Source organism: Limulus polyphemus, unplaced genomic scaffold, assembly GCF_000517525.1.
Source record: "Limulus polyphemus unplaced genomic scaffold, Limulus_polyphemus-2.1.2 Scaffold1621, whole genome shotgun sequence".
NCBI classification, from domain to species: Eukaryota; Metazoa; Arthropoda; class Merostomata; order Xiphosura; family Limulidae; genus Limulus; species Limulus polyphemus.
Window position 1 is genome coordinate 41,509 of NW_013667231.1, and position 14,372 is coordinate 55,880.

At 33.3% G+C, this 14,372-nt stretch overlaps 1 pseudogene; it reads left to right on the forward strand.

Annotated features, from left to right (window-relative positions):
- LOC106464331 overlaps positions 1 to 13,459 on the forward strand; it is a 16,432-nt pseudogene extending 2,973 nt beyond the window's left edge.
- Positions 13,460 to 14,372: the final 913 nt, after the last annotated feature.

The window sequence follows — 14,372 nt, forward strand, 5'->3', positions numbered from 1 at the left end:
AACAACAACAAATATATACTCAAACACTTTCCTCTCTTTATGCGTTTTCTTCTGTTCATGCTCCGATCTTCGAAATATTTCTTTAACTCAGTCGACAAAAAAAAAACATTTTTGTTCTTAATACGTTTTTTTTTTTGTTAGATTGACCGTTCAGCACATACGAAGACTGACGGACCGATGTTGATATCGATATAAAATTTTAGGAATTGCAAAAAATGAATAATTTTCCTGTAATGTGCTCTTGAAGATAGCATTTTGATATATAGTTTCTTTTCTACAATTAACCATTCAGGCCATGCTGAGCATGACAAGCAGACAGACATTCTGTATAGATCATTCTTGTATAACAGTAAATAAAGTAGATTGTAAAAAGTTAGTAAAAAAAAAAAGAATTATAAATGTCCAAGTTCGATGACGAGGAACCCACTTTGAGACTAATAATGGTTGGAGACGGCTTGAATGGGTAATGAAGAAAAACTTTAATATACGTTTAACATAACAGCAAATGTACAACGTTTCGACAAGGTCTTGTCATCATCAGGTACAAGTAATTTACACTGACACAGATATATATATACAGTATTGAACAAAGAGGTCACATGACCGGATACTGATGCAAAACTTAGAAGAGGTATCTTGGCATCCAGGGGTGTTGATTTAGAGTCCATTAAATGTCCAGGTTGTTAAAAAAATAGGGTCATGGATGGCAAATGGACTTTTACAGTTTATTCAACAAAGAAATAAAATGTACAGAAATATACAAAATAGATTACCAACCTATAATGAATTGGTTGAATTTAAAAATGATAGAAAGTATATATGTAGGCTTATAAAACAAACCAAAATAAATTATTATATGCAGAATATAATTCATAGTAAAATTAATATTAATAACAGTGAGACATAATAGATAAGATAAAAGGGAAATTTTCACGATATGATGAAAATTTGAAAGTATTACAGCAAATAATAAGTATATTAAGTTATTGTTTGTAATTAAGCACAAAGCTACACAATGGGCTATCTCTGCTCATCACGGATATCGAAACCCGGATTCTCGCGTTGTAAGTCCGCAGACATACCTCTGTGCTACTGGGGGGCATTGAGTTACTGAATAAGTTATAGAAATAATATAGCAAATGAACTTACAGGTAAAAATTGTAAATATTTTAATGCTAATCAATTAGATGAAATATGGTATAAAACCATCATGCATGTAAATTCAATATATCTAATACCAACTTATGAATACGAAATTTAAACAAGTTATAAACACTAAAAAATAAAAAGCTGCAGGAAAAGATAAAAATTACAGCAGAAATTATTTAAAATAATATTGAAAACTGACGCTGGTAATAACGTATTTAGTTAATATGTAAATGAAAAAAGGAGTGTGCTGTTATTATACCAACATTTAAAGGGGTGTTTAAAAGTGATTTAAGATATTCTTGAAAAGACTTAAAGACAGAATGATTTGATTTTAAGATACGATAATTTTTTTCTCAAATCTTCAAGTTGGATATAGTAAAAATATGAACACGGAAGATGCATTAATTACAGTGATCAATAGATTATATCAATTGAATAATGATGATAAAATAACAGATATATCTAAACTTTTGACACGATTTCACAAGTAATTTTATTCAAAAAAAACTTTAGAAAATTGGAATAATGGAGTTTACGTAGAAAACAAGCAGCTAAAATAAATAATGTTATGAGGGATGAAATGAACTTAAATGCTGAGTATCACAATGATCAGTTTGAGTCCATTACTCTTTTTATTATATTTAAATGTTTTGTATGAAATTAAGTTTAATGGAGAAATAAGTTTCGCAGAACTCAGTCTGATCTATTAATGGAAAGTCTCATAATTATAATGAGGTTATCACAAAAATAGTGATTTAAAATGCACAAGGAGGTGATTTAATAATAATCTATTGTGTTTAAATGTGAAGAAAGCAGTATATATGAGATTTTCGACAAAAAATCATATCAAATAATTCCAAGTGAACCGATAAATTATGAGAATTTTATTTGTAATTATTTATCTATCAAAAATAATATAAATATTAATCCTATATAAATCGGAAAGTATTTAGTATCTTGGAGTCATACATTATTATAGATTAATTTGGAAATAACACATTAAATTAACAGAAAAATAAAAATATCAGCAGTAAGATTTTACTATTTAAAAATTATTTATCTGAGCGAGAAATGAAAAATATTTACTGTACTTGGTCTGATTCAATTTTACAATATGGTACCACCTGCTGGAGAGGTATCTGTCTATGAAATTTTAGAGTTTTAATACAATTACAAAAAACATTATCAGATGAATATTATCATTATCATAGTACGATAATACTAAATTGAATTTTCAAAATGGAAATATACTACCTCTGCATAAATTATATATACATATATTTCAAAATTATAAATTCAGTAAAGATGTTTAAAGCTGAATAAAGTAAAACCAAGATATCCAATAAGAGCTAAAGAATACAGAAATTTAAAGCTTCCTAAAGTAAATAAGGTAACATGTAGAAGAAGCTGTCAATATCAAGTACCAAAATTTTATAATAGTATTCTAAATGAAATAAGATTACTGTTTAGCTATATAAATATAAATATTAAGTCACTATTAAAGAAATGGATAACTCATATAGAGAAACCGGGGGGGGGGGGAGTATTTATATATAAAGTAAGAATTTATACATAAAGTTTATACGTAGATTAAAAATATAACAAAAATATATATATCAAAATACTATAACATGTTAAACTAGGTTTATATTACACAGAATTTAATGAAGGAAATATTAATTTATATATTGTTTAATAACTATATTTATTTACGAGCCCCAATCTTGTGGATCTTCTTTTCTTTTTATATGAGAACTTATAACATAATTTTTATGCTATTATTCTATGCTTTTTTATATTGAGTATATTGTACTTATATGTTGAGTTTGAATTTCTTAAATGTTAAATTTTTATATCTGATTTTTTTCGAATATATGATTATAATATAACATTAAACGAATTTTAGTATCAAAAAAGTCGTTCAAGTTCTCCCTCGAAGCGTTTACATATATATTTCTGAAAGTATAATATTTGATGCGCTTATCTTTTAGGTGATCATGTTATTCTCTTGTGTCTGCCAGAATGTGGGGAGTGTACGTTGTGTTTACGTCATGACAACAATATTTGTTCTCGACTCAGGTAAGATAGCTTACACTTGCATTAATCTTTACTTTACCTGAAATACTGACTACTAGCAAATAGAATACTGTAAAGAACAAGTCCATTGCCGTCTAGAAAGTATACGACCAATGAGATTTTTCTTAAGTCAAATTTGCAGTGAATTCTTATTTAGTTTTAGTGTTGAAATGCTCGAACAATGAAAAGGCAAATTCAATTATTTTTAGGATGTAATACCTTAATACAACAACAGTAAAAAGTAACTTAACCTAATTTTTGAAGAAGTTGGAATACTATGAAACTAAAAAATATTTAGGAGGTCAAACACGAAGAAGAATAAAAAGCTATCTACATAGGTTAGTAGGTTTTTTTTGTTTGTGGTGAAGCACAACTACACAAAGGGCTATCTGTTCTGTATCCACTACTGTTATCGAAACACTATTTTTAGAGTTATAAGCCTTCAGACTTACCACTGAGCCGGTGGGGGTGGGGCAAGTCAGTATAGTATTATCACATTAAAAATAAATGTAGCAATTTTAAATTCAACTTTATTTTGATTGGTTTAAGTAAACAAACTCCAATGATTCTAGCTTCAGGTAGTGCTTAACGTAGTTATGAAGAACTTTTAAAACAAAGCCCTTTCTCAAAAATGTGGTGATGAAAATGTTCAATTTTATATTTCCTAAATGGATTGATTATATTTTTCTGTGTTCTAGAGACACTCAAGCACGTGGGTTGATGCCTGATGGAACTAGCCGATTTACTTGTAAAGGAAAGGTAATTCACCACTTCATGGGGACTAGTACCTTCTCTGAATATACTGTATTGCCTGATATCGCTGTGGTCAAGGTGAGTTCACTAATTGTAAAATGTGTATATCTCATATTGCGATCACTAGTGTCTACGTTTTGTTTCCTTAACAACATCTATATTCAAAAATGAAAGTACTCAGAAAAGTTAAAACTGCAAATTAGTGGGATTCGAATTCAGGTTGGGTAAAAAGTCTGGGCACCTCCCTCCCCCCAAAAAACGATAGCGTACGTGAAAGAAAGAATTTATTACATATTGATATATCTCATATTGGCACATACTAATATAAGGTTCGATTAATAATCCAAAGTGTCTGTCTATTGGCCATCAGTTTCATGACATAGGACGATACGTCTTCATGTGCGATGTGACATCCTCCTTAGCATATTAGTGGTGACAATAGCGGAACTTTCAACAATGTTTTGTTTCAAAGTGTCAGTTGTTTCATATCTTTCCTTTGCAATAGCCCCCCCCCCCCCAGTGGCACAGCGGTACGTCTGCGGACTTATAACGCTAGAATCCGGGTTTCGGTACCCGTGGTGGGCAGAGCACAGATAGTCCATTTTGTAGCTTTGTAATGAGTAATGCGCCCAAGAAAAATTTACTCATTTTATAGTTCAACTCTCCACGATTTTCACAAGATATTTTAAATTTGCAATTAAATTTTATAGACGTATAGCATACGCCTAACGTCAAGGTGTCAAAACTTCGTCACGAATATTTCCAATGATGAAGAGTAATATTCAGAAAGGCAGGGAACCTGTCAATTCTAAGACAACTATCACCTGTTTACCCCGTTTTTATAGTATACACCAATCTGAATAATGCCTTTAAATAACGTTTTTATCACAAGTTCTCAAACTTACTGTTGTGCCATTTGGGGACATAGTTTTGACTAAATAAAAAATTGGGAATTTAAAAATATGCAAATAGGAATCGTTCTAAAAGTAAGGAAACACGGCTGGAGATATTGTAGACATTATTTACTCAAACTACAAACCCCCTATGAAGCCACCATGCTGTTACCTAGAATTACATTTAGTAGAGTCAAAATGGGGATTTGTAGTTTGGAATATCATATAAATCCGAAGCGATATTTACTACTATATAGTCTTTGAAGTACGCGATAAAATTTAATATTTCAAATTCATGAAATAAGTGTACAAAATAACAATTTGGTATTGAAAATAATTATTAATTTTTCTCTTAACTTTCTTTGTATACGTTTTTTTGTTTGTTTGTAGTTAAGCACAAAGTTACACAATGGGATATCTGTGCTCTGCTCACCATGGGTATCGAAAACCGGTTTCTAGTGTTGTAAGTCTGCAGACAAGCCGCTGTGCCATTGGAGGGCGTGAATATGTTTCCTAAATATTCTAAGAACTTATGAGTGAATACGAGAGAGAACATATTATAATATGTCAACCACACAATATCTGCATGTAACATAATACACATTCTTGCTTAATGAAAATATAAATGAAACAATTGACGTTCAATGAGAAATACAAAAAAATATTATCCTATATTTTGAAAACCTTGAGGCGAACACAAAACGAAAACTTATTTTGAAATTATAATTACGAAATTAAATGGTTTGCCATGAGCATACAGAGTTTGTTTCATGAGATGGTGAAGTACCGTATTGTTCACTGTAGTGTAATGCATTGTTTATTGTATTGTACATTGCGAGCATCTTGAAACATTTGATATTTGTGTCTTGTTTGTTTACTTCGTGACATACCTGTTACACATTTTGCGAAAATAAAACTCAAAGCCAGAGATCCAAGATCACCTTGTTATTAGTGGGCCTAACTTGTCTGCTCTGTATGTTGTTTGTGAGATATTACATAGTAGAAAAGAAAGAATGACTGTTGGTACTGTGATAAGAATCTCATTGTTACGGGTGTAAAGTACCCTCAGAAGGAGTGAAGAAAAGTCACAGGCAAGCTGTAACCTAGTGATTACACTAGTCTAAGCACGAGTAGAGATGGCATTCTTTACTTGCACATGGGTGTATGACTTGATGAAGACAAGCTGCGAACTAAAGCAACTCAATAATTGGGCATGATGGTTATATCTCGGGGAATTCTTCTCCTGGTTATAGGACTTTTGCTGTTGCTGCAAAAGTTCCTAGAGGCCACCGCCCTTCAGACAAAAGGTCAGGAGACTAAGGAATGGGGGTCTACGAGGAGCAACTAAAAGGACTTTCAAACTTTTTGCCGTGAGGATATACCTTGGAAGTGAATTCTGTGCAAGGGAATGTAATGGGGTAAGGAACAGGTGAGCCAGGAAGTCTGAGATCCAATGGGGCAATCTGTGTAGAATCCCTGGGTATATCCAATCCAGAGCCCAACACCTGTACACTTACTCTCTTGGGAGTGAGACCAGCTACACTGATGGCGGACTAGCTCCACCACTAATGACAATGGCAGTTGTTTCACCAGCAGGTAGGGCAACATGCCATATGCAAAAAGAAGCCTTCTCTGATAGGAGAGGCAAGCTGACTCAGCTCTGCTCTTCGTTAAGGGTGAGCAGGAATCCAGCAGAACTTGCTGATGAGATGTTCAGTGACACTCCTTCCAAAATCGAATATCTGATGACTTCCTGTAAAATCAGATTGTCCAGTCCCAGGTGAACTTGAGGTCTACCAGCGAAAGTTATGCATCCGAACCATGCAAGCCCATAATAAAGGTGTGATAAGAGAAAAGAAGATGAAGAGTTCAGCTGTGCCCTGTGTATTTCCAGACAAGACACTGTCTGCGATAAGTAAATCTCTAAGGCCTGTGCTTGTTTTGACCAAGTGATTGATGGTGATTGGCAGTTTCATGGCTGCAGCAGTTGACCAAGATTGCTTGGTTGAGGTAGCGAGCCAGCTAGGATAGTCGTTTGGTTGAGAAACCAACGACTGAAAGGGTTTTTGTACTTTGTTTTCTGTCTGCCCATGTCATTTTACGAGCAAAAATCACAACCTTTATCAGATTAATGGCACTTCTTGCAAACCTGTTGTGGGTTTTCACAGTCAAAGCGACTATATTTCTGGTATCTCCTGCGCACTTAGACAAGTTGGTCCACCATTATATGAGATCTAGCATTCATGCAATTCATGTATGTATGTACAGCATGTTGATATGCTGCCATCATAAGTTACGGAGGAAACTCTAGTATCTGGCTGGCCCAGACATCAAAGCTCAAACCCAAAAAGTTTGAGGATGAGGTAGCCACCAGCTAGGATAAACTCCATTAGGTAGTTGAAAGACCGCTTATTAGAGTTGTACAACTTCTTGTGTACCTACTGAGAGTTTCTTTTGTACACTGCAGTTGCAACACCCATCGGTTTTTGTTGTCCCGACAAAACAACTATTCTAACTATTATCTGAGTGGCAATCATGCAGTGTAATGCAATACATAATATCTTACAAAGATTTCTAAAAGCTTTCAGTCATTGGTAGCATGACTAACAACCATTCTCGATGTTACAGTAGAGACTCCCTAGCAGGTTTGCAAGAACCACCACTACTCCAATAAAAGCCTGAGTGATTTTACAAATGAAGATCACTGCCCTTCCAGAGTAGTGGCATTTCATTTGAACAAACTTTGGGGTTTACAAAGAGTGAAGGCTCTACTATGGTTGTAATTATTCCAAGTTAAGCAAGGGGGTTGTGTTTTCTACAAGTGTATTGACTTGAAAAGCAATGACAAAAGACTTTAATGCTGATCTATAGAATTTTAGATGAATGGTAGTCGAGATGGATTCTACAAAGAAGTGTTTTTGCGATCCACAAAAATATGTTGAGCCTCACCACTCACAGATTGTAGCATGTTACTAGATTGTAACTGTCGAAGATAATTTACAGAAATAGCTCCCGTTGGTTACTATGGTGCAGTTCATGGGGTGATCTATAAGAAGTTACTAGCATGTGTGGCTGTATGTATAAAATGAATGTTTTGATGTATGAAAATATGCATTTTTAATATTACATGTGTGCCAAGTGTGAAACACGTATATGAAACTTTAACCCAAGTCATTCAAGTGTGTTGTTTAACACAAAGTGAATCAAAATACGGAGAACATAACTAGAGGGCAGCCTATGATTGATAATACCAGAGTTGGATCAGGGATTTGAGACTGTGTATGAAGTTAACTATGGTTATTGATCTGATATTACATGTAATATTACATGTGTGTCAAGTGTGAGACACGTATATGAAACTTTAACCCAAGTCATTCAAGTGTGTTGTTTAACACAAAGTGAATCAAAATACGGAGAACATAACTAGAGGGCAGCCTATGATTGATAATACCAGAGTTTGATCAAGGATTTGAGACTGTGTATGAAGTTAACTATGATTATTAGCCTGATAGGTATTAATCGAAGAAGAATTAGTTTTATGTTGAAAGATCCCACAGCTAGTGAATTTTGCTGTATGAGATGAAAGTATAGGCTCCTGCTATATGAAAACGTGGTTTGCATAGTTGATGGTATTTCAATCAGGTAGTATTACAATGCTAATATGTAGCATGAAATCATCTGTAAAAAGTGAAATTCGTAAGATGTATATCTGAGCATGACGAACTTAAAATTGGGATAATGTAATGTTTTATTTGTAATGTGGAATGATTTTGATCATTCAGTTTTCTGAATATAAATCCGTGAGTCCAATACTCACATGAAAATGTAGGTTATGATGTCGAGAGTAAGATATTAAACCTCTGTGAAAAGTGACTCTTCTTGCATGAGGTGAGCTTGTTGCTGACCACAGTCGCTAGGAAGAAAAGACGTAGTTCTGGACTCTGTTAGAAAACAACCAGACAGCAGTTGACGTAATGTGGTGGTATACATGATAACTATATACCATCATTGCATTAATGGCATTAGAGTTTGAAATAGAACGACTTTAAATTGTAAATCTCAAATCACTTTGAAACTTCTCCTCATTCCTAGCATGTACGGCAGCAGCTTTTTTATCTGGATCTGTTCTGGCAACTGATAAATTAATACTAAGATATAAAACCTAGAAAATAAAGTTGGATAAGCACCATCAGTTAACTTACCTTGATTTTCGAACACTAATTCTTCAATTTTCTGTTTGAAGTGAATGATGAACCGTTCTTCAAAATGTTTTTCACCAACCACACTTATTATTCGTTGGTGTAAAATCCGTTAGTTTCTTTGAATTTTTCGAAGCCACAATAGTTTCTTTTTAATCTTCTTTTTGGACAACTAAACGCGTACACATAAGAGGTACCCAGGTAATTGCTCTAGAATACAACACTTTCTAGTCATTATTACATTATATAACACTAATGTTAGGCTTAGGCTAGGTTTGCCTGTAATTTAAGAATCTTGTTCACAATATACAATGCTTCTATTAAGTGAATCCGTAATCAAAACTTTTATACTTTTCTAGTATAATACACAATAAAGTTTAAATGCACTTACAATTACAATTACAATCAACCATAAAATTTCATCATAAACATAGATGTACATTGTCCTTGCAATAAAGAACTTTGGCCTCTTATGATACACTTTTTCTCATATGGTCTCGCTCTTTATTTTTTTCTTGTTGCAAAGGCTTTGGATGAATTCATTTCAGGACCTTGGGTTGCTCAAGGCAGATTCTGGTCGTTAATTGTTTCAAGTTACTGCTGGACTTGGAGAGCAGTTTAAGATGTATTATTATGTTGGAAGAGAAATATTTCTTTCTCATATGATTTTAATAATGCAAACAGTGCATTGTTTTCTGGAATATTCCAATAAGATGAAGTATTTATGAGTCATTTATCTTTTGCCAGTAAAGCAAATCTAAACCAATTTAATATATGCCCATACCACAATATTTTCTATGCTATCTTTCGCTGATGGGAAGACCCAGTCATATCCAAAACTTTTTCTGAGTTCTAGAAAAACCCAAAACCATTCATCCAAATCGAATAATGTACATGGGGATCCATTACTACCCGATATAGTTGTCCATGTTACGATTCTTGATTTTGATCGCTAAAACAGCACCCCATGATATGATTATGATGAGAAGCTTATGATATGACTTCCACCCGTGAACTCTAGAGGTGGATGTGCCATGAGCATTGATTAAACTGTGTTTAGGTGTCACAACCTGTTTTAATCTGTGTATAGACTCAAGAGTGATTAATTTTCTGTGGATGAATCAATATTGCACATTAACAAATCCAATTGAATTACGTTTCTTCGCCACATTACCCACCAGCACAATTAATTTGGATATGAGTAGATGGGCTGAATAGTCTTAGGACAGTTGCATATCAATACTTCATTCAGTAACAATACCTCCTTGAAAATCTGGGTGTTCCTTTCCTACTAGTCTCTTGACTCAAAATAGCTGTCTGTGAAAAAAACTACGCATTACTGTACAATGTGATTCACATGTAAACTTTGTGGAATCGACCTGTTAATAGCTAGGTGTATGAAATCTCGGTACTTTCTATAAGGCAGTTTTGTTTCCAGTCTTTAAAGAACACTTTTTAATCCATTTAATTATTTTTATTCTCTTTTTTATTTTGTTAAGACTTATCTGAATGTTTAAAATTATAAATTCTAGGTAAATCCAACTGCTTGTATGAAAGAAATTTGCTTATTTGGTTGCGGCTTTACTTCTGGCTACGGTGCTGCAGTCAATGCTGCCAAAGTGAAAGCCGAGTCGACCACAGCCGTTTGGGGTCTGGGTTGTGTAGGGTTGGCTACTGTTGTTGGGTGCAAAGATAGTGGTGCCAGCCGGATCATTGGTATCGACATTAACCCTGACAAGTTTGATATAGGTATGTGATAACTACATTCTAAAACATAACAAAAATATTAGAGCCAGCGTTTTTAGTAGTAGATTATATTGGCGTTTACTTTTACAAAAATATCTGAAACAGAATTGAAATACAAAACAATGAATGCTAAAAAAAAGGTAAGTATTTTAACAGTGCCACGAGATGAAATACAACATTAAACAGACCTATATAGTTTGGCCATGAGGTGAATACACTAGAAATAAGTTACAGTAGGGACTTGAACAAATTTTTCATAACTAATGAAAAATAAACTAGATATAGATGATTCTCAAAGTTTCGACCTTTTCAATGACCATTTGTTATCACTTACAAACAGGTAGTGCATTCAAAATGTGTTTGTCAAGTTCATAAATGTGTGTTTATCTACGAAAGAGGCTGGCGACCTGCATTAATGATTCAATAAATTTTAGTGCTTTTAATCTGTGTCAACCTTTAAAAAAATTGTCCTTGACTTTTTGGTAAAGGTCAATACATAGATTGTTAGCTATTATTATTTGACCGATCATAGTATTGATTGGAACAAGATTTAATATTATCGACGCCTCCACCACCTTTACCAGATTAAGACTTCTTGAAGCTAAAAACCATTAACTTTTAATTAATTAATTTTAACACAGGCTAACAGTCTCTTTCGCACATATATTAACTTGGTAAAATATTTTGATCGCGGTATTTGTTGGTTCATTTGCATAACTGTAATTTTTGAAAATTATGACCGGTAATTGTTGAAACGCCGGACGCTTTGTAATTATATTTTGCTTGTGTTTTTTAAAAAAAATATCAATTATTAAATAAAAAAATAAAAGACATTTATTATTTATGGTGTGAACGACGTTTAGAAGCTGAAGAAGCATGATATAATTAATTGTATTTGTCATAAGACATTATGTTAAGCCTATTATAATATTAACACTACGTTCCTAATTTAGACCCTCACGGATTTTCAAGAATTAGAAAAGTGTATAATAATGGTATTTCAACCACTCCTTATTTGTCATATTCACTACTGACGAAGCTTTTCGTTCAATTCAGAGCTCTTCAGGCTGGCTTGGATATGACTGACAAAGTAGTGGTTGTGATGCTACTTATAGTGGCAAATTGCTTGACAACTTTTATGATATAAACTGGATGATGTTGGTAAAAGGCAATTTTTCATCAATTTTACCCATATTACAACACACCCGAATTAAGAGTAAATTTAATTTAACACAATTTTATTTATTTATTTTTACACCATATATTATTAATTATAATAACCATATCCAAACTTGAACACTGTGTTAAAACAAACACAAATCAAGTTGATAAAGACTGATGTAATTTGTGAAAAGCGAATTTTTCCTTAAAAGTAAAGACTTAAAGAATGGCGTATTTTTACAGCTAAACAGTTTGGATGTACAGACTGTTTGAACCCAGCAGATTTTGATCGACCCATTGAGGAGGTTTTAAAAGAGATGACTGACGGCGGTCTTGACTTCACGTTCGAATGCATTGGAAATGTAGATACCATGGTAAATTTCAATTATCTTATTTAAAACGCCAACCAGTTACATCCTTTGAAGTAAATTCAAAGTTTTAGTGTGAATGATCGTATGGATCTTATTCATCGAGTTTAAAGTAAAATAGGGCATTATAGTAAATTTTGAATTAGCGGGTAGAAATCCTGACTTGTCTTTGTTTTCGGATATTCGCGCCAAGTAATTAAAGCGATATCCGCGCTAGATGTCCCTAATGTTGGACTGATAGATAACACTCTAGAGGAGCTCGACTATTCAACAGCACCCACCGCCATCTCATCTGACCGAACAGTAGGACCACATTCAGTCCTGCATTTCAGTAGCCCGGAACGATAACTATTAGGATACGCTTAGATCCCACGAGTTGTCGTTTGATAAAAACGTTTGTAAAGAAAACAGAAAATAATAATTTGATTTTTAAAATATTAATATCAAGTCGAAGTCATTTTTAAGCGTGTGAACGATGTGAAATTCTGATCACGTGTTTGCAGCTTTAAATCAAATCCTAGCGTTCTTTGAACGTGGGCCTTATAAACTTCAATTTCAATACAGCATACGAGAAAGTATTATTAGATTATCAAATAGAATAAAATACGTTTATGTAATGCTGCCAAAAATAGTTCAAAACCTGTTTCAGTAGACAATGTTTAATTGCTAATTTATTATTTTCAATTATTTGTTACAGAGAGCAGCTCTAGAGGCGAGTCACCCTGTTTGGGGGTTACAATGATTGTTGGAGCGACGTCTGCTGACGCACAGTTATCGTTTCCAGCTTATAAGTTGTTGATGGGCAGAACCTTGATGGGAAGCATTTTTGGAGGTAAAAGTTACACGTTCGTATCTACAATTTTTGAAATGCATGTTAGTTTCATTTATCTCTATAAACATACGTACACGGATATCCTCAGTGTTAAAGAAAAGGAGTTTAATATAAAAGTATTGTATTTCCAATATTCCAGGATACAGAGGTGTAGCGGAAATCCCACGAATGGTGGATCGCTACTTGGAGGGAAAGCTCCCAATATCAGACTTTATAACACACACCTTGCCATTAGAAGAAATCAACAGGGCTTTTGACATGATGATTGATAGCAAATCGTAAGTGCATGTTCAAAGAAGATTTCTCTTTAGTAGACTGGGGCGTAAGTGGTTCAATTAACCGAAATCAGAGACATCTATTGCCAACAGAGATAAATAACTATAATTCTTTGCCTCATATGGCTTGGCAATTTCACAAAGATGTGAACGAAACAGAGTGGAAAATATGTTGGAAGAAGAAAGAACATCAGATGTAGACTAGACAACTTTTGAGTAATTTAAAAAGGTAGTTTTCAGTTGTTTGTTTTTTTTTATTTATGAAACACCTATTTTGTAATTTTCGCACGTAAAAAGTTGAATTTAAACTATTATCAATAAATCTGAAGAGAAATGACGAATAGAAAACGTAAAATACAAGAATAGGAAGCCTCACACCAGTGCAAACTTTGGCGATCATGAAATTATTATTTCAAGTAATAAAGTAGAAAAAATATGCTGTATTAGTGGCAGAACATGTTTCTGCATGGCCTTTGGAAGGATTAGTTTAGTATATACAACTACTTTTAGCAGTTGCGTTGCAATTTTGTTTTATTAATTTTTGTGACCAAAACTGGTAACGTTAAATCGTCGTCATCTAAATTTTTTGTTCTTGTGTAGATACTTGTCTTAATAGTAAACTTAAAGTTAAAAAATACAAAATTCATCCAGCGATAAAAACTACAGAAATAAGAAATACAACAGAGACATCTGTCTTCTGAATAACGTAACAATAAATGATGGGAACATTTTCGAATCATAAGTATAACTTTTGTCAATAAAACCCGTTCTCCCCGAAATAAACATTCATCGTGTCATAAGGACCACAGAAACCCTTTGTCTGTAATTTGCTATAAAAAGTAATAACAAACCTCCTTACCCGTAGTTTTAAAATTTCATTGTATACAAGTTACTAAACAAATGAACATTGACCATCTTGT